This window comes from Schistocerca nitens, chromosome 1 (genome assembly GCF_023898315.1).
Source record: "Schistocerca nitens isolate TAMUIC-IGC-003100 chromosome 1, iqSchNite1.1, whole genome shotgun sequence".
NCBI lineage: Eukaryota > Metazoa > Arthropoda > Insecta > Orthoptera > Acrididae > Schistocerca > Schistocerca nitens.
This window is the reverse complement of record NC_064614.1, coordinates 631,969,194-631,992,559: the sequence shown is the minus strand read 5'-3', so window position 1 is coordinate 631,992,559 and position 23,366 is coordinate 631,969,194. Positions and strand designations below refer to the sequence as shown.

Genomic DNA, 23,366 nt, shown 5'->3' with positions numbered 1-23,366 from the left:
GCTCAAAACCCTATCCAAACATCCTGAGTTTGGTTTTCTGTGGCTTCTTTAAATAAAGGCTATGATCAGTTTTCTTTTGTATATTATGAATTTTTGTTCCATCCCTAGTGATCCTGACATTATTTCCTGCCTTCTTGAACACCTCATTTCAGTGTGTAATCAGTAATTTGCTGCTCTATCGGGCATATAACAAATTAATCACATTAATAGTGTAAGTTTCATTTCATGTCTTTGGCCATTTGCTACCAGAATTGACAGGGGATTCAGAAATTCCCATTACAAACCTCTAGGACAGGCTGTTCCAAGTGAGCTCCAGGGAGTCTGAGAACTCCGGAGCGCTCACTGCGGCAGCTCGGAGCCAGCCTGGAGGGGGAAAGCGAACTCACTGCCCCATGGCCGCATACAGCCTCAACTGATGCAATGACAGCTATGACTAGCCGCAGGAACCCTATACCTCTATTGGAGGATACCTTTCTATTCATTGAGAGGGATGGTCGTCCGCCGTATCTTGTGTGTCATAAAGTATTTAATTATTCGAAGAGGTACAATATACAACGACATTATACACTTCTTCACGCAGCGCACTATGATCAGATAGAAGGCATTGCACGCAAAGAACTGGTAGCCAGGCTTAAGAACGACATACCAGGAGACGTAAGTTTCAAAACGGTTTCGTAATACAGAGGGTATCAAAACATGTAACATAGTTCGTGTTCTGTAATGCGTTTATAATTTTCAGGTGAATAAGAGCGGAGAAAACACTACTGAATCTGCAATTCGAGCAAGCTAAAGGGTCGCTCACATCATTGCCATGAGTGGCAATCCATTTTCGGTGGGACCACTCGTAAAATCGTGCATGGTAGCAGTTGCAGAAAGTTTGTTTCCAAGGGAGGTGCAGGCAATTGAAGGGGTTTGCCTGTCGAAGCAAACAATGTCTCGTCAAATCCTGGACATGGTAGCGGATTTAAAGACACAGCTCAGGAAAAATGCGGAGAGCTTTTTTGCATTTTCGCTGGCGCTTGGTGAAAGCGCCGACATATCGGACTCTGCTCAGCTTGCAGTCTTTGTGCGTGGTGTCGACATGGAGCTGCAAGTAACTGAAGAACTCTTGGATGTGGTACTACTCGATTACACTGCAACAGCCCATGACATTTTTGAAGCTATTTGTGAATCGGTGGACAATATGAATTTGCCGTGGGATAAGCTCCAATCTGTAGTGACAGACGGTGCACCACAAATGATCGGGTGTCATCAAGTTTTTGCTTCTCGTTTGAAAAATAAACTCGGGAATGAATTCGGGAAAGACATTTTGACTCTTCATTGTTTTATTCACCAAGAGGCACTGTGTGCTGAAACAGCAGAGCCAGGTGGCGTAATGAAAGATGTCATGAATTGTGCGAATTTTGTGCGGTGTCACGGTATGAATCATCACCAATTCAAAGGATTCCTGAAAGATATGGAAGCGGAGTATGGGGATATACCTTACCACAGTACAGTTCGTAGGCTGAGTCGGGAAAAAGTTCTTGATGTTTTCTTTGCCATTTGTGAGGAAATATCCCTTTTTCTTGAAATGAAAGGGGAAGAAATGCATTGTCTGAAAGATATAAAATGAATATCAGACCTGGTGTTCCTAACTGACATAACTATGCATCTGAATAATTTAAATCTATCATTGCAGGGCAAAGGGCAGCTAATCATTGACATGCAGGACCAGATCAAAGCGTTCATGGAAAACTTACATTTATTTGAGAGGCAGATGAGTCATGGACATTTAATGTTCTTCAATCGTCTTTCTTCTTTAAAACTACCTGAAGGTACTACTTTCGGCAATTACCAAGCGAAGTTAAAGCAGCTCATCACGTTGTTTGAAACACGATTCCGAGACCTCACTAGTTTGGAAATGGTACTTAAGGTGTTCAGCACTCCTTTTTCAGTTTCCCCCAATGACTTGTCATTGTCACCTCAATTGGAGATTATTGATTTGCAAAATTCAACTTTGTTGAAAGAGCGGTACTACAACACGTTGAATTTGTCATGATGGTATCGTTCATTACAGCAAAAATTTCCCAAGCTTCACAACAATGCTGCTCAGATCATGTCCATGTTTGGATCTACGTATTGTTGTGAGCAGCTTTTCTCAGCAATGAAAAGAGTAAAAAGTAAGGAACGATTGTTTCTTCAGGATGCAACAATGAAGGTCATCCTCCGCATTAACGCTGCGAACACTTTGACACCTGATATTTCCGATCTTGTAATGAAAAGAAAAGTCAAGCTACAGAGGCCCAATAAAGTTAGTATGCAATTTCTTGTAAAACTGCTGTTTCTTATTTATTTCCTGAACATCGTATTTCCTGGTGTAGCATGTCACCACATCTTAGCAGCTAAGAGTATGAGGTTGTCGATCTTGTAAGATGCAGCTGGCACATCAAAACGCTTGCCTTGCCGCCTGCCTCAACCAGCCATGCCAGGTGCCGGCCCACTTGAATGGTCACGGCGAGCGACACGGCTCCCTGGAGCAGGGAGCACTCCGCGGCTCACAACGGAGCTGACGAGCTGGAACAGCCTGCTCTAGGACTTGTAGAGGGAAGTGAGTACATAATATATTGAATAGGAATCCATGCCCAGAAACTACTATTTCTGTTCTATGATGTGTAACGCATCCACGCCTGCTGAGGGAAAGAGAAAAAGTCTTGGAGTTGCTTGACCTGGTATGCAATAGGTTAGACAGGATGACATATATTATTTCTTGTGGTGTTGTATGCAAAGTTTAAATGAGACTCCTGTAGAGACAGAGGTAGATCTGCTGCTGCAAGCTCTGGTCACTGCAGTAGGAATTGAAGAGGCATCAGGTAGGGTGGAGAGTGTGTACTGGAACATGCTTCATAGGTATAATGCTGTAACATTGGTGGTGGTGGTCACCACATCGAGCCTGTGTCATAATGCATCAGTACTGGTCTGTACATACAGTTTACTAGGTTCCTTTTTTATTTGGAATAATGTAAACATATAATGCATAAGTGTTCATACATTCATATGTGCATAAATGATAAATACATGTTTCATCATTATTTCCTTTTGAATTGTTAGCTACTAATTGAACTGTGTCACACCTAATTCAGTTCCTCAAGTAGAGGTCAGTGGGTAAACATCTGAACTGAAACTGTCGTAGAACAGAAACTATGTTTCCAGACATGGGTTCCTGTGCAAAATATTATGTACTGACTGTCCTCTAAAAGTCCTAAAAGTTTGTAACAGTAATTTCAGAGTAACCCTGTATAATGAAATGAATTATATGGAATATGCAGTACATCACCTGTCATTGTCCTCATTCCTAAAATCATTTCACTTAACATTTTGTCGAAATTCATTTAATCAAGTTTCATGGGAGAGACACAGAAGTTGATATACACAGAAGTCAGTTTCTAGTAGTTATTTATGATTAATGGATTTCAAGAAACCAAAAAAATATGTAACTATTCTCCATAGTGACATCGAAGTTTCATGCTGTGGCATATGCGTGTATAAAATCTTATAGTTATTCACATGGCATCAAATTGGAATTAAAACTCCATCTTTCTAATACAAACTTTATCATGATATGACCGATGGAGAAGATGCTGATTATCTTCAAAAGCTTGAGTTTTAATTCCAGTTTGATGCAATCTGAACAATGAGAAGATTTTATAGTACTCCCCATACTGCACGCACACTATCATGTCACGGTAAAACAACCAGACCTACATGTGTGTGTGTGGTTAAGTCAGCAGTCTTACAGTGCCAATCCCAGTACAATATCTGTGGTTTTTTCTCTTGAGGCAACCTAGACATAGGCAGATGAAATGCAGGTCACACAGTATAGAAGGCTTTAATGCGTTAATCTGCCCCCCCCCCCCTCCCTCCCCCCCCCCCTGCCAAAACTTTGGCAACTTCCTCTTTCATTCCTTTTCTCCAGTCCATATCTCCTACAACTTTTACTTCTCTTTCATTTCCTACTGTTGAAATACAGTCACTCACCACAATTACATTTTCATCTTACTTTCCAAATATGAGATGAGATAAAGTAAATTATTTATAATGTTAAAGTGGATGAAAATTTAATTGGTGTGGGTGACTGTAATATGGTGGTAGGAAAAGAAAGAAAAGGAAAAAAAATAGGAGAACATGGACTGGGGAAAAGGAATGGAAGAGGAAGTCACCTGGCAAAATTTTGTGCTGGGCATAATTGAATCACTGGTATAAGAATCACAAAATAAGTTGTATATCTGGGAGAGACCTGGGAACACTGGAAGGTTTCAGATTGATTTTATAATGGCAAGACAGAAATTTCAAAACTAAATTTTAAAATGTTAAGACATTTCCAGCACTAACATTTGGTTTAAGAATCATGAAAGGAGGTTGTAAATGTGGAAGAGATCTAGAGACACTGGAAGGTATCAGATTTGATTATACAATAGCAAGATAGACATTTCAAAACCAGATTTTAAACTGTAAGACATTTCCAGGGTTAGATGTCGACTGGGCCATAATTTACTGGTTCTGAACTGTAGATTAAAATGGAAGAAATCGAGGAAATTAAGAATATGGCACCAGGATAAGTTGAAACAGGTGGAGGTTGTTGCAAGTTTCAAAGGAAGTGTTAGGTAGCAATTGACTGAAACAGAGGAAAGGAATACAGTGTAAGTGAATGAGTAGCTTTGCGAGAGGAAATAGGGGAGGCAACAGAGGACTCCCCGCCCCCTCCCCCCCCCCCCCAAAAAAAAAAAAAATAGAAAAAATTCTTGGTTATTGAATTTACCTGATGAAAGGAGAAAGAATAAAAATGCAGTGAATGAAGCAAGTGAAAATAAATGCAAACACTTAAAAATGACGTTGGTATGAAGTGCAAAATAGCTAAGAAGGAGTGGCTAAGAGGACAGTTGTATGTAACCAAGTGAAGGATAGAGAATGCCTGCAGAAAAATTAAAGAGAACTTTAGAAAAGAGAGAAGCAGCTTTATGAATGTCAAGAGCAAGCCATTACTAAGCAAAGGAGGGAAAGTTGAAAGGTGAAAGGAATATGTAGATGGTCTACATAAGGGGAACAAACCTTGAAGACAATATTACAGAAAGAGAAGATGAAGTAGGTGAAGGGATAAGAGGTTTTGATATTGTGAGAAGAATCTGACAGAACACTCTTAAGACCTATGTGTAAACAGAATTCCCTGTGACTTATTTGGATTATTTCACCCTACACAAGATATATGAGATCGGCAAAACACCTTCAGACTTCAGGAAGAATATAATACTTTGAATTACAAAGAAGGCAGGTGCTGACAGGTGTGAATACTACTGAAGTACCAATTTAATAGGTCACAGTTGCAAAATACTGACAGATTTATTTATTTATTTATTCCATGTGATCTGATGGTACACATTGTGTTGCAGATGTCGGAAAATATCAGTTAACATTGTTAACATACATTAACATATAGCATCCTAATGTATTACACTCCTGGAAATGGAAAAAAGAACACATTGACACCGGTGTGTCAGACCCACCATACTTGCTCCGGACACTGCGAGAGGGCTGTACAAGCAATGATCACACGCACGGCACAGCGGACACACCAGGAACCACGGTGTTGGCCGTCGAATGGCGCTAGCTGCGCAGCATTTGTGCACCGCCGCCGTCAGTGTCAGCCAGTTTGCCGTGGCATACGGAGCTCCATCGCAGTCTTTAACACTGGTAGCATGCCGTGACAGCGTGGACGTGAACCGTATGTGCAGTTGATGGACTTTGAGCGAGGGCGTATAGTGGGCATGCGGGAGGCCGGGTGGACGTACCGCCGAATTGCTCAACACGTGGGGCGTGAGGTCTCCACAGTACATCGATGTTGTCGCCAGTGGTCAGCGGAAGGTGCACGTGCCCGTCGACCTGGGACCGGACCGCAGCGACGCACGGATGCACGCCAAGACCGTAGGATCCTACGCAGTGCCGTAGGGGACCGCACTGCCACTTCCCAGCAAATTAGGGACACTGTTGCTCCTGGGGTATCGGCGAGGACCATTTGCAACCGTCTCCATGAAGCTGGGCTACGGTCCCGCACACCGTTAGGCCGTCTTCCGCTCACGCCCCAACATCGTGCAGCCCGCCTCCAGTGGTGTCGCGACAGTCGTGAATGGAGGGACGAATGGAGACATGTCGTCTTCAGCGATGAGAGTCGCTTCTGCCTTGGTGCCAATGATGGTCGTATGCGTGTTTGGCGCCGTGCAGGTGAGCGCCACAATCAGGACTGCATACGACCGAGGCACACAGGGCCAACATCCGGCATCATGGTGTGGGGAGCGATCTCCTACACTGGCCGTACACCACTGGTGATCGTCGAGGGGACACTGAATAGTGCACGGTACATCCAAACCGTCTTCGAACCCATCGTTCTACCATTCCTAGACCGGCAAGGGAACTTGTTGTTCCAACAGGACAATGCACGTCCGCATGTATCCCGTGCCACCCAATGTGCTCTAGAAGGTGTAAGTCAACTACCCTGGCCAGCAAGATCTCCGGATCTGTCCCCCATTGAGCATGTTTGGGACTGGATGAAGCGTCGTCTCACGCGGTGTGCACGTCCAGCACGAACGCTGGTCCAACTGAGGCGCCAGGTGGAAATGGCATGGCAAGCCGTTCCACAGGACTACATCCAGCATCTCTACGATCGTCTCCATGGGAGAATAGCAGCCTGCATTGCTGCGAAAGGTGGATATACACTGTACTAGTGCCGACATTGTGCATGCTCTGTTGCCTGTGTCTATGTGCCTGTGGTTCTGTCAGTGTGATCATGTGATGTATCTGACCCCAGGAATGTGTCAATAAAGTTTCCCCTTCCTGGGACAATGAATTCACGGTGTTCTTATTTCAATTTCCAGGAGTGTATATTGCTCAGTGTTTTCAATTTAGCACAAATAGCAAGATTACTGTTCTAAGTATTCATTTACAGAGTAAAAACAGTGACACATCAAATATGACTTCACGGCTTTGCTAAATTTTATGTTGTCTTCAATGGACTTAATACTAGGGGGAAGATTGTTGAACAGTTGGAGGCCCATGTGGAAAGCTCCCTTTTTACACAGTTGATGTTTGTACATAAAACATGCAGATTTGAGTTTTTCCTGGTGTTGTGTTTATGTATTTCATTATTTTTTACGACTCTGGAGTCAGTTGGCACTACGTGATTTCTGAAAAATTTTAGAGTCTCGAGAATGTATAGGCAAGGCAGTGTAAGGATTTCCAACTTTCTGAAGATGGGTTTGCAGGAGTCTCTGGGTTTGCTCCCAGTAATAATCCTCATTGCTCACTTCTGGATTTTGAATGTGCTCAGGGCAGTTGGAGAATTTCCCCAGAATATCGCACCATATTTTAGGTGGGCTTGTATGCATGCATAGTACGCGCTGGTTAATGTTTTCAGGCTAGCACATGATTTCAGTACATTCAATGCATAACAGCCAGTACTAATTCTGGCATTTACGTTTCCTGTATGTGTATTAGATTTCAGGTTATCTTGAACCCATAGACCCAGGAATTTGTAAACAGTGTCAGTATCTATTGGCTGGTTATTTACAGTGACAAGTGGCTGAGAGGAATTTGCATTTTGTGTTGTGTGAAAAATCATGGAAGCTGTCTTTTTGGTGTTGATAGCTAATCTGTTGATTTTAGCCCAGTTGCTAAGTTGTTTAGTGGCCAAGTTCACAGCTTTTTGCACAGCCTCTGTATTCTTCCCTTTGAGGAGTATGGTTGTGTCATCAGCAAATATTATTGTTTTATGTGCATCTACATTCAGGCTCAAGTCATTAATATACAGGAGGAAAAGTAGGGGTCCCAATACTGAGCCCTGTGGTACACCTTGCATTACAGTTTTATTACTTGATAGGATTTCGGTTATTGAGTTGTTTCGTCTGTTAGTGTATTTCATGCTGACTCTCTGCATCTGATTGATTAGGAATGTAGCAATCCAATTGTTTGCAATTCCTCTGATACCATAGTGTTCTATTTTTTCCAGCAATATTTTGTAGTCAACAGTGTCAAAAGCCTTTGACAGATCTAGGAATATGCCTGTTATGGGTTGTTTTCTATCTAACAGATCTAATAGCGGATTTATGCAATCATATACTGCAGTTTCAGTAGATTTGTTGCTTCTGAACCCATGTTGAGCTAAACTTAGTAAATCTTTTTTTTTTTCCTTTTCTTTTTTTTTCAATGAAGTCCATCAGTTTTTTGTACATTATTTTTTCAAAAACTTAAGAAAAACAGGATGAGATTGAGATAGGCCTGTAGTTATTCATATCTTTATTATCACCTTTTTTGAAGTCAAGAATTACTTTAGAAAATTTCAGAGCTTCAGGGAAAATACCTGCCTGGAAAGAATAGTCACAGAGGTGAGTTAATGGTTTGGCAATTGTGTGTACACAATTTTTGATTGCAGCTGCTGTAATACCATCAATTCCAGCTGAATATGAATTTTTTAACTCTCTGAGGGCTTTTGCGACATCATTTTCAGTGACTTTGGTAATGAAAATTGACTCTGCACATGTGTGATATTTTTGGTTTGCTGGTTGGTAGTTTGTGTTGGATTATTTTTGACCAATTTTTCAGCTATGCTCGTGAAGAAATTGTTGAAAGAGTTCACCACAACTTCAGGATTAGATATAGATTCATTGTTGAGTTTGATTTTATGTTTGTGTGTGTAGCTTTCATTTCCCCTCTTTCCCTTTTTATGATATTCCACATTGCGTTTACTTTGTTGCTGGATTTGTCAATGTACTCATCATTTTACATCCTTTTTGCTTGTCTTATCACTCTTCACTGCATGTGTAGTTTTTATAGTATTCTGTTAGTTGGGGGAGTCAATACTTTGTTTACGTAACATGTGGAGAATTCTTTTACGTTTGCAAGAGATTTTTGTAGCTGGTGTAATCCAAGTCCTGTTTCACTTATTATTATTATTATTATTATTATTATTATTATTATCATCTTTCCTTTATCAGACATTATGTCTGGTTAAAAATAGAAAGTGACGCGGGCCTTGATCAAGTGTGACTTAACTGTACGGTATATGTTACATTGCATTTAGGAACTTTCGGGTAATTGAACATGTATCAATAATTACAGATTTCTGTAGTTGTATATATACGTTTGGATGTAGCTGTATTGCGTTGATGTACTGGTGGATATTGTGTGGTGTGACTCCTGTAGTTGATAGTGTAATTGGTATAGTGTCAACTTTATCCTGATGCCACATGTCCTTGACTTCCTGAGCCAGTTGGATGTATTTTTCAATTTTTTCTCCTGTTATATTCTGTATATTTGTTGTATTGGGTACAGATATTTCGATTAGTTGTGTTAATTTCTTCTTTTTATTGGTGAGTATGATGTCAGGTTTGTTATGTGAAGTTGTTTTATCTGTTATAATGGTTCTGTTCCAGTATAATTTGTATCCATCATTCTCCAGTACATTTTGTGGTGCATACTCGTATGCGGGAACGTGTTGTTTTAATAGTTTATGTTGTGTGGCAAGTTGTTGATGTATTATTTTTGCTACATTGTTGTGTCTTCTGGGGTATTCTGTATTTGCTAGTATTGTACGTCCCCTTGTGATGTGATCTACTGTTTCTATTTGTTGTTTGCAAAGTCTGCATTTATCTGTTGTGGTATTGGGATCTTTAATAATATGCTTGCTGTAATATCTGGTGTTTATTGTTTGTGATCCTGTATTGCAATCATGAATCCTTCTGTCTCACTGTATATATTGCCTTTTCTTAGCCATGTGTTGGATGCGTCTTGATCGATGTATGGCTGTGTTAGATGATACGGGTGCTTGCCATGTAGTGTTTTCTTTTTCCAATTTACTTTCTTCGTATCTGTTGATGTTATGTGATCTAAAGGGTTGTAGAAGTGGTTATGAAATTGTAGTGGTGTATATTTATATGAGTGATTGCTTTGTGTATTTTGCTAGTTTCTGCTCGTTCTATAAAGAATTTTCTTAAATTGTCTACCTGTCCATAATGTAGGTTTTTTATGTCGATAAATCCCCTTCCTCCTTCCTTTCTGCTTAATGTGAATCTTTCTGTTGCTGAATGTATGTGATGTATTCTGTATTTGTGGCATTGTGATTGCGCAAGTGTATTGAGTGCTTCTAGGTCTGCGTTACTCCATTTCTCTACTCCAAATGAGTAGGTCAATATTGGTATAGCATAAGTATTTATAGCTTCTGTCTTGTTTCTTCCTGTCAATTCTGTTTTCAGTATTTTTGTTAGTCTTTGTCTATATTTTTCTTTTAGTTCTTCTTTAATAATTGTATTATCTATTCCTATTTTTTGTCTGTATCCTAGATATTTATAGGCATCTGTTTTTTCCATTGCTTCTATGCAGTCGCTGTGGTTATCTAATACGTAATCTTCTTGTTTAGTGTGTTTTCCCTTGACAATGCTACTTTTCTTACATTTGTCTGTACCAAAAGCCATATTTATATAACTGCTGAATACTTCTGTTATCTTTAGTAATTGGTTGAGTTGTTGATGTGTTGCTGCCAGTGGTTTTAGATGATCCATGTATAGCAAATGTGTGATTTTGCGTTGGTATGTTCCAGTAATATTATATCCATAATTTGTATTATTTAGCTTGTTGGATAGTGGGTTCAGAGCAAGGCAGAACCAGAAAGGACTTAATGAGTTTCCTTGGTATATTCCACGCTTAATCTGTATTGGCTGTGATGTGATATTATTTGAATTTGTTGGGATATTAAGTGTGGTTTTCCAATTTTTCATTACTATGTTTAGGAACTGTATCAGTTTAGGATCTACTTTGTATATTTCCAATATTTGTAGTAACCATGAGTGGGGTACACTATCAAAAGCTTTTTGGTAATCAATGTATGCATAGTGTAGCGACTTTTGTTTAGTTTTAGCTTGATATGTCACCTCTGCATCTATTATCAGTTGCTCTTTACATCCTCGTGCTCCTTTGCAGCAGACTTTTTGTTCTTCATTTATAATTTTGTTCTGTGTTGTATGTGTCATTAATTTCTGTGTAATGACAGAAGTTAATATTTTGTATATTGTTGGTAGGCATGTTATGGGGCGATATTTTGCTGGGTTTGCAGTGTCTGCTTGATCTTTAGGTTTCAGATACGTTATTCCTTGTGTAAGTGTATCAGGGACTGTGTATGAATCTGCAATGTAACTGTTAAATAATTTAGTTAGATGTGAATGTGTTGAAGTGAACTTCTTTAGCCAGAAATTTGCTATTTTATCTTTTCTAGGGGCTTTCCAATTGTGCGTAGAATTAATTGCTTGGTTACCTACACTCGTACTCTCTGCTGGAAATATCACTTTGCCACGAAGAAAAATGATCCTAATCCTACTCCTAATGATCCAACTCCCCAAGACACTATCCAAATTGAACCCTGCCTGGAACAGTTCCGTCCTCCGTCACAGCGGGACCCACCTCCTCTTCCTCAAAATCACCCTCTCCAAACCTTCCAGGAATTTCTGACTTCCAGCCTTGCTTCTCAATCCTTCTTAAAATACCTGAATCCTACTCCCAGCATCACCACTGCTGAAGCCCAAGCTATCCGTGATCTGAAGGCTGACAGATCCATCGTCATTCTTCCAGTGGACAAGGGTTCCACGACTGTGGTACTTGATCGTCGGGAGTATGTGGCTGAGGGACTGCGTCAGCTTTCAGACAACACCACATACAAAGTTTGACAAGATAATCCCATTCCTGATGTCCAGGCAGAGCTTCAAGGAATCCTCAGAACCTTAGGCCCCCTACAAAACCTTTCACCTGACTCCATCAACCTCCTGACCCCACCGACACCCCGCACCCCTACCTTCTACCTTCTTCCTAAAATTCACAAACCCAATCATCCCGGCCGCCCCATTGTAGCTGGTTACCAAGCCCCCACTGAATGTCTCTCTGCATACGTAGATCAACACCTTCAACCCATTACATGCAGTCTCCCATCATTCATCAAAGACACCAACCACTTTCTCGAACGCCTGGAATTCTTACCTAATCTGTTACCCCGGAAACCATCCTTGTAACCATTGATGCCACTTCCTTATACACAAATATTCCGCACGTCCAGGACCTCGCTGTGATGGAGCACTTCCTTTCACGCCGATCACCTGCCACCCTACCTAAAACCTCTTTCCTCATTACCTTAGCCAGCTTCATCCTGACCCACAACTTCTTCACTTTTGAAGGCCAGACATACCAACAATTAAAGGGAACAGCCATGGGTACCAGGATGGCACCCTCGTACGCCAACCTATTCATGGGTCGCTTAGAGGAAGGCTTCTTGGTTACCCAGGCCTGCCAACCCAAAGTTTGGTACAGATTTATTGATGACATCTTCATGATCTGGACTCACAGTGAAGAAGAACTCCAGAATTTCCTCTCCAACCTCAACTCCTTTGGTTCCATCAGATTCACCTGGTCCTACTCCAAATCCCATGCCACTTTCCTTGATGTTGACCTCCATCTGTCCAATGGCCAGCTTCACACGTCCGTCCACATCAAACCCACCAACAAACAACAGTACCTCCATTATGACATTCGGGAGGACGACGGTTCAATCCCGTCTCCGGCCATCCTGATTTAGGTTTTCCGTGATTTCCCTAAATTGCTTCAGGCAAATGCCAGGATGGTTCCTTTGAAAGGGCACGGCCGATTTCCTTCCCCATCCTTCCCTCCCCCGAGCTTGTGCTCCGTCTCTAATGACCTCGTTGTCGACGGGACGTTAAACACTAATCTCCTCCTCCTCCTCCATTATGACAGCTGCCACCCATTCCACATCAAACAGTCCCTTCCCTACAGCCTAGGTCTTCGTGGCAAACGAGTCTGCTCCAGTCCGGAATCCCTGAATCATTACACCAACAACCTGAAAACAGCTTTCGCATCCCGCAACTACCCTTCCGACCTGGTACAGAAGCAAATAACCAGAGCCACTTCCTCATCCCCTCAAACCCAGAACCTTCCACAGAAGAACCACAAAAGTGCCCCACTTGTGACAGGATACTTTCCGGGACTGGATCAGACTCTGAATGTGGCTCTCCAGCAGGGATACGACTTCCTCAAATCCTGGCCTGAAATGAGATCCATCCTTCATGAAATCCTCCCCACTCCACCAAGAGCGTCTTTCCGCCGTCCACCTAACCTTCGTAACCTGTTAGTTCATCCCTATAAAATCCCCAAACCACCTTCCCTACCCTCTGGCTCCTACCCTTGTAACCGCCCCCGGTGTAAAAGCTGTCCCATGCACCCTCCCACCACCACCTACTCCAGTCCAGTAACCCGGAAGGTGTACACGATCAAAGGCAGAGCCACGTGTGAAAGCACCCATGTGATTTACCAACTGACCTGCCTACACTGTGACGCATTCTATGTGGGAGTGACCAGCAACAAACTGTCCATTCACATGAATGGACACAGGCAGACAGTGTTTGTTGGTAATGAGGATCACCCTGTGGCTAAACATGCCTTGGTGCACGGCCAGCACATCTTGGCACAGTGTTACACCATCCGGGTTATCTGGATACTTCCCACTAACACCAACCTGTCAGAACTCCGGAGATGGGAACTTGCCCTTCAGTATATCCTCTCTTCTCGTTATTTGCCAGGCCTTAACCTCCGCTAATTTCAAGTTGCTGCCGCTCATACCTCACCTGTCTTTCAATAACATCTTTGCCTCTGTACTTCTGCCTCGACTGACATCTCTGCCGAATCTCTTTGCCTTTACAAATGTCTGTTTGTGTCTGTGTATGTGTGGATTGATATGTGTGTGTGTGCGAGTGTATACCTGTCTTTTTTCCCCCTAAGGTAAGTCTTTCCGCTCCCGGGATTGGAATGACTCCTTACCCTCTCCCTTAAAACCCACATCCTTTCGTCTTTCCCTCTCCTTCCCTCTTTCCTGATGAAGCAACCGTTGGTTGCGAAAGCTAGAATTTTGTGTGTATGATTGTGTTTGTTTGTGTGTGTATCAACCTGGCAGCGCTTTCGTATGGTAAGTCACATCATCTTTGTTTTTAGATATATTTTTCCTGCGTGGAATGTTTCCCTCTATTATATGTTAAATAATTTAGTTAGATGTGAATGTGTTGAGGTGAACTTCTTTAGCCAGAAATTTGCTATTTTATCTTTTCCAGGTACTTTCCAATTGTGCGTAGAATTAATTGCTCGGGTGACTTCATGTTGCAAAATTATCACTTCAGGCATTTGTGGTATCATCTTGTATGTGTCTGTTTCTGCTTGTATCCCACGTGCATGTCTGTTATGTTGTATCGGGTTTGACCATATGGTGCTCCAGAAGTGTTCCATGTCTTTTATGTTTGGTGGATTGTCTATTTTAATGTGTGTGTTATCTATTGTCTGGTAAAATTTCTTTTGGTTTGTGTTGAATGTTTGCTTTTGTTTCCTTCTATTTTCACTTTTTTTGTATCTTCTAAGTCGTTTGGCCAGTGCTTGTAATTTCTGCTTCTTTTCATCTAATTGCTCTATCGCTTCGTGGTGTTATATTTTACCTAACCTTTTTCGTTTTTTTGTCTGATATTTCATTTCTTATAAATTGTGTTAGCTGTCCGAAGTCTTTTCTCAGTTTTTTTATTCTGATCTGTAGCCTGTGTTGCCATGCTGGTTTTGTGGGTTTCTTCTGTGTGTTGGTTGGTTCTGATCCCTGCCTAGTGTGTATATTTAGTGTAGTTAGTGCTCCTATATAAACCAGTAATTGTAACTCTTCCATATTTGTATTTTCATTTATTTTGTTGTGTATGATTCTGTTGATAGTTGTTATTGTTGTTTCGACTTGTGGGTTACTTGGTGGTCTATGCAAGAATGGTCTAATGTCTGTATTTGTGTCTTTGTATTCTATATATGTCAGCTGAAATTTTTATTCTTTATCTAACATGTGTGTCACTTCGTGTTCTATTTGTGCTTGTTCTGGTGGCTGTCTTAAGATTTTGTTTTCCTCTGATTGTTTAATTGATGTGTGTTCTTTGTTTGTTTGCTCTGGGATGTTTGAGTCCATTACTGTATTTTCTTCTTCTTCTGATTGCACATTATTTTGTTCCAGTAGTTGTTGTACTTGTTATTTGATGTTTTCTAATTCTGACTGGGGTATACTGTTATTTTTGATTATTACATGGATCTGATCAGCTAGTCGTTGTTCTGTTAAAAATTTTAATTCTGGGTATCTGGTAATAAATGTTGTGAATACTTGTGATCTGTATCCAGTTGTGTTGGTTCCTAACTTTGTTGCTTGGTAATAACAGAACATGAGGTGTCTGTTAACTTCATCTGACCATGTCATCCTCTGTCTTTGTTTTCCTTCTAGACTGGTTGCAGGAAGCATATCCTGCAAAACACCTCTATTTGGATTTAAATCATTTTCCGTGTGGCTAGCAGTGTCGTTACCATTGTGGACATGTACAGGGTGCAAGTGCCGTCCCCGACTATGACAGCGCTTGTCCGAGGCTTCATTAGTTCTGTCCTAACCAACTAATCACACTAAAAGGGGGTTAGCCCTATTAGTGGTTTGTTCTTTTCGTCGCCTTTTACATCTGGCAGAACATACCGGAGGCCTATTCTTTTCCCGGGCCTCCACGGGGTTTATTATTATTATTATTATTATTATTATTATTATTATTTATTCTTACTGGTTTTTATGGAAAGGCCTCTTAAAAGTGGTGGATCATTTTGTCAAGAAATATGTTGAATTTCATGTTGACATCATTGGCCTTGTACATCTGTGTCCACTTTTCTTTACTAAGGAGGGCATTTAGCTTGTTCAAGTTATCTTGAGTGAAAAACCTTCGTAAAGTTTTATGTGTGTCTGGGTTTGAGGTATCTTTGCTAACATCGACCTTTAGAATGACAGCTTGGTGGTCGCTGAATCCTGCATTATATACAGAAGAAAGCAAAAACTGGCAGAGGCTGATCTCAGAAAAGTTCAGTTTGTGTTCTGGAGAATTGTAGGAACACATGATGGAATACTGACCATATGGCTTATCCTAGAAGTTTGATTGAAGAAGACAAACTTTTGTTCACAACATTTGTAGATTTAGAGAAAGTTCTTGGCAATGCAGACTGGGCTACACTCCTGGAAATTTTGAAGGCAATGGGGATAACATGCAAGCACCAAAAATCATAATTGAAAAGCAATGTTGTTCAATCTGTACATTGTAAATACTGTAAAGAAATGTAAACTCTGTTCACTGGCCCAGGTGGACTCATCGATATTGACTGGCCACTCTCTCATCCTAAGCCAATGGAGTCAATGGATGCAGTATGGAGAGGCATGGGGTCAGCCCAGCACTCTCCCAGCAGTTGTTGTTACTAGTTGGTCAAACAGCTCCTCAGTTGGTATTATGAGTTTTAGTACACTCTCTGTCCCAGTTGTACTACCAATGAAAAATCCTTGTCAGGTTACGGGTACCTGGGTCCTCTGCATGGCATTTAGTCACACTGACCACTCATCTACAGAGGCAGACAGCTGTGAAGAAAACTGAAAAGGAATTTGGGGAAGTAATTAAAAGCTCAGGGAGAAGAACTAAAAATTGCTGTTTGCTGATGACACTGTAATAGTGTCAGAAATGGCTAGAACATGGGAGAGCAATTGATTGAAATGGATAGCAGTTTGAAAAGAGATCATAAGTTGAACATCAGTAAAATTAAAACAAGGATGATGGAATGTAGTCAAAGTAAATCAGGCGATTCTGAAGGAATTGTGTTAGGAAAGGAGACACTTAAAGTAGTAGACGAGTTTTTTTTATATGGCAGCAAAATAATTGGGAATGGTTGAAGTAAGAAAGGTATAAAATGCGTACTGTCAAAAGCAAGAAAAACATTTCCAATAAAGTGGAATTTGGTAACATATATTTTAAGTTTTAGTGTTAGGAAGCCTCTTCTGAAGGTAATTTATTTGGAAGTTTAGCCTTGAATGTAAGTGAAATGTGGAAAATATGTATTTCACATATGATAAGGATGGAAGGAAATGAAACGTCATTCTTCAGAAGAATTCCATAGATGGGTAGATCAAAAAACAAATGAGGGAGTATTGAATCAAACTGGGGAAAAAAGCCATTTATGACACAACTTGAATAAAGAATGGATTGATTGATAGGACACATCCTGAGGCATCAAGGAATTGTCCATTCCCACTTCTTCCGATAAAATTTACTGTAGAAAGTGTGTGTGTAAAACATATGGAGGGAAACCAAAGCTTAAAAAACAATAATCAGGTTAAAATGGATGTAGGTTGCAGTAGTTACATGGATATGAAGAAGAGGCTTGCATGGAGAGTTACAGCAAACTACTCTCTAGACTGAAGACTGCAGTAACAATGACAACGACATCTTATCATATGTTCTTTTAATATCTACATTATCCTTGGGGTAAGTTGGCATATGAACTTGTACTTCTGTGGTGGGTTTTGTCTTTGTGTCTCTCTGTGCTAAGATAATGTGTTCACTATGCTGTTCGTAGCAGCTTACCCACTTTCCTGTTTTCTTAGTCATTATTAGGCTACTTTTGCCTTACTCCTATTTGATTATATTTTGATAACACTGTACTGACCTGACCAGAAGTCTTGTTCTTTTTGCCACCACACTTCAGTAATTCCCACTGCATCTAACTGTAACATATCCATTTCCTTTTTAAATTCTCTAACCCTTCTGCCTGATTAAGGGATTAGAATACAAATTGGTATAAAATAAATTTTATTTTACATGACATTAAGCTAATATTCCCTTCATAAAATACACTCTTATTATGAGAAATACTGCCTCAAATAAGAAGTTAAAATGTAAAAAAAACTGACTTTTTAAAATTAATTTATTATTATTTTTTACAAAATGACCTTTAGCCTTCAAATTATTCTCCACTATGCTCAATATATAGCCCATTCCATAGGTGGAACATTTTTGACACTAGTTTGTATTGATGGCTGACAGCTTCTGTCTTGCTTTTGTTTCTTAAAAACTTCATTGTCAAGTCAGAGTCCTTTCATGCCCTTCATAATGTGTGAAAGAAGAAGAAATCACATGGAATTAGGTCAAATGATTAAAGTGTGTGAGGCAAAGCAACCACACCATTTTGGCCTAAAAACTGGCATACTGTGATGCTTCTTGGGAACATGCATCGGAGGCCACAAAATGTTGTTTTGCACTCACTGTTCTCCAATCTTATCAGAACTTCCAAGTAGAAAAATTGATTAATGGGCTTTCCTAGTGGAATAAATACCTTAGGCAGTAGTCATCATCTCACAAAAAAAGGAAAAAAAAATTAATGTCATATTGATTAGCTTCAGTGCTTTTGTTGACTTGATTGTTGTATTAGTTTTGGGAAAGGAATGGCAACCCCCTCCCTGTGTCACTAGTAACAAATCGTGAGGAGGGGGGGGATCTGGGCCAGTCTGGAGCAACTTCTACTTACAAGGGGAGGCCGCCAATTGTGAAATTCAGATTCGATTCATACTGTGCATAATAAAAGCTCATGGCCAGAGGTGTAATGTGGCAAAGCACCAAGATGCACTTCTCAACCGTTGTCGAGAAAATCGACAGTTAAAAGAAACCGTTGCGGTGAAATACTCTCTACGATTAATTATTTTTTACAGCGTCGTGGCACAGCGGTAAGCGCTCGGGTTTGTAATCCAAAGGTCGCTGGATCGAATCTCGCGCCATACAATTTTTTTTATTATTAGTTTTTTGTAATTCAAATATATATAATAGAGGGAAACATTCCACGTAGGAAAAATATATCTAAAAACAAAGATGATGTGACTTACCAAATGAAAGTGCTGGCAGGTCGACAGACACACAAACAAACACAAACAAAAACATACACACAAAATTCAAGCTTTCGCAACAAACTGTTGCCTCATCAGGAAAGAGGGAAGGAGAGGGAAAGACGAAAGGATGTGTGTTTTAAGGGAGAGGGTAAGGAGTCATTCCAATCCTGGGAGCGGAAAGACTTACCTTAGGGGGAAAAAAGGACGGCTATACACTCGCACACACACACACATATCCATCCACACATACACACAAACAAACACAAACAAAAACATACACACAAAATTCAAGCTTTCGCAACAAACTGTTGCCTCATCAGGAAAGAGGGAAGGAGAGGGAAAGACGAAAGGATGTGTGTTTTAAGGGAGAGGGTAAGGAGTCATTCCAATCCTGGGAGCGGAAAGACTTACCTTAGGGGGAAAAAAGGACGGCTATACACTCGCACACACACACACATATCCATCCACACATATACAGACACAAGCAGACATATTACCTCACCACTGCTGAAGCCCAGGCTATCCGTGATCTGAAGGTTGACCGGTCCATCGTCATCCTTCCGGCGGACAAGGGTTCCACGACCGTGGTACTTGATCGTCGGGAGTATGTGGCTGAGGGACTGCGTCAGCTTTCAGACAACACCACATACAAAGTTTGCCAAGGTAATCACATTCCTGATGTCCAGGCAGAGCTTCAAGGAATCCTCAGAACCTTAGGCCCCCTACAAAACCTTTCACCTGACTCCATCAACCTCCTGACCCCACCGACACCCCGCACCCCTACCTTCTACCTTCTTCCTAAAATTCACAAACCCAATCATCCCGGCCGCCCCATTGTAGCTGGTTACCAAGCCCCCACAGAACCTATCTCCGCCTACGTAGATCAACACCTTCAACCCATTATATGCAGTCTCCCATCCTTCATCAAAGACACCAACCACTTCCTCGAATGCCTGGAATCCTTACCCAATCCGTTACCCCCGGAAACCATTCTTGTAACCATTGATGCCACTTCCTTATACACAAATATCCCGCACGTCCAGGGCCTCGCTGCGATGGAGCATTTCCTTTCACGCCGATCACCTGCCACCCTACCTAAAACCTCTTTCCTCATTACCTTAGCCAGCTTCATCCTGACCCACAACTTCTTCACTTTTGAAGGCCAGACATACCAACAATTAAAGGGAACAGCCATGGGTACCAGGATGGCCCCCTCATACGCCAACCTATTCATGGGTCACTTAGAGGAAGCCTTCTTGGTTACCCAAGCCTGCCAACCCAAAGTTTGGTACAGATTTATTGATGACATCTTCATGATCTGGACTCACAGTGAAGAAGAACTCCAGAATTTCCTCTCCAGCCTCAACTCCTGTGGTTCCATCAGATTCACCTGGTCCTACTCCAAATCCCATGCCACTTTCCTTGATGTTGACCTCCACCTGTCCAATGGCCAGCTTCACACGTCCGTCCACATCAAACCCACCAACAAGCAACAGTACCTCCATTACGACAGCTGACACCCATTCCACATCAAATGGTCCCTTCCCTACAGCCTAGGTCTTCATGGCAAACGAATCTGCTCCAGTCCGGAATCCCTGAAGCATTACACCAACAACCTGACAACAGCTTTTCCATCCCGCAACTACCCTCCCGACCTGGTACAGAAGCAAATAACCAGAGCCACTTCCTCATCCTCTCAAACCCAGAACCTCCCACAGAAGAACCACAAAAGTGCCCCACTTGTGACAGGATACTTTCCGGGACTGGATCAGATTCTGAATGTGGCTCTCCAGCAGGGATACGACTTCCTCAAATCCTGGCCTGAAATGAGATCCATCCTTCATGAAATCCTCCCCACTCCACCAAGAGTGTCTTTCTGCCGTCCACCTAACCTTCGTAACCTGTTAGTTCATCCCTATAAAATCCCCAAACCACCTTCCGTACCCTCTGGCTCCTACCCTTGTAACCGCCCCCGGTGTAAAACCTGTCCCATGCACCCTCCCACCACCACCTACTCCAGTCCTGTAACCCGGAAGGTATACACGATCAAAGGCAGAGCCACGTGTGAAAGCACCCACGTGATCTACCAACTGACCTGCCTACACTGTGATGCATTCTATGTGGGAATGACCAGCAACAAACTGTCCATTCACATGAATGGACACAGGCAGACAGTGTTTGTTGGTAATGAGGATCACCCTCTGGCTAAACATGCCTTGGTGCACGGCCAGCACAACTTGGCGCAGTGTTACACCGTCCGGGTTATCTGGACCCTTCCCACTAACACCAAACTATCCGAACTCCGGAGATGGGAACTTGCTCTTCAATATATCCTCTCTTCTCGTTATCCACCAGGCCTCAATCTCCGCTAATTTCAAGTTGCTGCCGCTCATACCTCACCTGTCTTTCAACAACATCTTTGCCTCTTTACTTCCGCCCGACTGACATCTCTGCCCAGACTCTTTGCCTTTACAAATGTCTGCTTGTGTATGTATGGATGGATATGTGTGTGTGTGCGAGTGTATACCCGTCCTTTTTCCCCCCTAAGGTAAGTCTTTCTGCTCCCGGGATTGGAATGACTCCTTACCCTCTCTTTCGTCTTTCCCTCTCCTTCCCTCTTTCCTGACGAGGCAACAGTTTGTTGCGAAAGCTTGAATTTTGTGTGTATGTTTGTGTTTGTTTGTGTGTCTATCGACGTGCCAGCGCTTTTGTTTGGTAAGTCACATCATCTTTGTTTTTATAAAAACAAAGATGATGTGACTTACCGAACGAAAGCGCCGGCAGGTCGATAGACACACAAACAAACACAAACACACACACAAAATTCAAGCTTTCGCAACAAACTGTTGCCTCATCAGGAAAGAGGGAAGGAGAGGGAAAGACGAAAGGATGTGGGTTTTAAGGGAGAGGGTAAGGAGTCATTCCAATCCCGGGAGCGGAAAGACTTACCTTAGGGGGGAAAAAAGGACGGGTATACACTCGCACACACACACATATCCATCCACACATATACACACACTAGCAGACATCTCACAAGCAGACATATTTAAATATATATATATGTGTGTGTGTGCACATTTGAATTAAAAAAAAAAAAGTTGCATGGCGCGAGATTCGATCCGGTGACCTTCGGATTACGAACCCGAGCGCTTACCGCTGCGCCACAGCGCTGTACAAGATTATTAATCGTAGAGAATATTTCACCGCAACGGTTTCTTTTAACTGTAGATTTTCTTGACAACGGCTGAGAAGTGCATGTTGGTGCTTTGCCACATTACACCTCTGGCCATGAGTTTTTATTATGCGCAGTATGAATCGAATCTGAATTTCACAATTGGCGGCCTCCCCTTGTTAGTGCTCTTTGTTGACTATTCAGAACCACATCCACAGATGTGGCACTGACCATTCTATTTCCCAGTTCTTCTGTTAAAATTTATTGAACTGAGTCCCTGACAAAACAGTCAACTTCACCTATTTTCAGTGGTCCATCATCGGTCTTAAAGCCCTGTATCCTAAATTTTCTCAATATTTTTGTCTGTTTGGGCAGGTAACGGGTAAGATGATGCAGCGGTTAGCAAACCGGACTCAAATTCAGGAGGACGGTAGTCCATAATGCCATCTTGCCTTGCAGATTTACATTATCTGTGGTTTCCCCAAGTCACTTAAGATAACTGCTGGGATAGTTCCTACAGAAAAAGGACATTGCTGTTTTCGTTTCTCATCTTTCCCTCAACCCGACTTTGTGATCCATCTCTAATGACCTCATCATTTACAGTATGGTAAACTATTTAGGTGGTGCTTGACATCAAGAAAAATTTTGTCAACAGTTGTCTTGTTGCCAGTTTTGAAATGAGAAAAAATGTTTGTATGTTTGAATTTTTCTTAGAGACTCACCCTTTCAAACTGGTTTCGACATCAAAAAGTGACTCGGGCATTATTTATATGCAAGAAACAAAATTCCAAACCTGTTTACTGTTCATCTATGCCTGACATCTTAAAATGCAAGACAGTTAAGGGGAAAAAAGAACTTTTTTGTGGGGGGGATCTTAAGTCTTCTGAGTGGCCTGATGCAACTTGACACTATTTCCTCTATTTTGCTGATCTCTTTGTCTCAGAACTGCACTTACATCCAACCTCCTGTGTTATTTGCTGTATATATTCTAATTTCTCTCGTCCCTTACAATTTGTATCCTCTATGGTCCCTCTAGTACCATGGAAGCAATTCAAAAGTCAATACAGGTCCAATCATTCTGTCCCTTTTGTTAAATGTGTTCCACACGTTCCTCCACTTACTGTTTCTGCTGGAGAACTTTTCCATTTGTTTGCTATCAATGTATCGTTCTATAGCTCCACACATCAAAAACTTCATTTCTCTTCTTTTCCGACAGCCCATGATTCACTTCCATAAAATGCTGTACTCCAAACAAAAATTCTCTGAAACTCTTCCTAAAATTAAGGCCTATATTTGAAAGTAACAGATTTCTTTTATTGAGGAATGCCATCTTTGCCTAGTCCAGTCTGCCCATTCATTTCAGTATGTGATCAAAAA

The 23,366-nt window shown here is 41.5% G+C and overlaps 2 protein-coding genes across 2 annotated transcripts in view; one reads left to right on the top strand and one right to left on the bottom strand.

Moving 5' to 3' along the window:
* Positions 1-23,366, top strand: part of LOC126257794 (RNA helicase aquarius) — a 368,203-nt gene that overhangs the window by 39,055 nt on the left and 305,782 nt on the right. The window lies entirely within an intron of this gene.
* LOC126257820 (probable G-protein coupled receptor Mth-like 5) overlaps positions 1-23,366 on the bottom strand; it is a 128,256-nt gene that overhangs the window by 38,762 nt on the left and 66,128 nt on the right. The gene's annotated exons all lie outside the window — the stretch shown is intronic.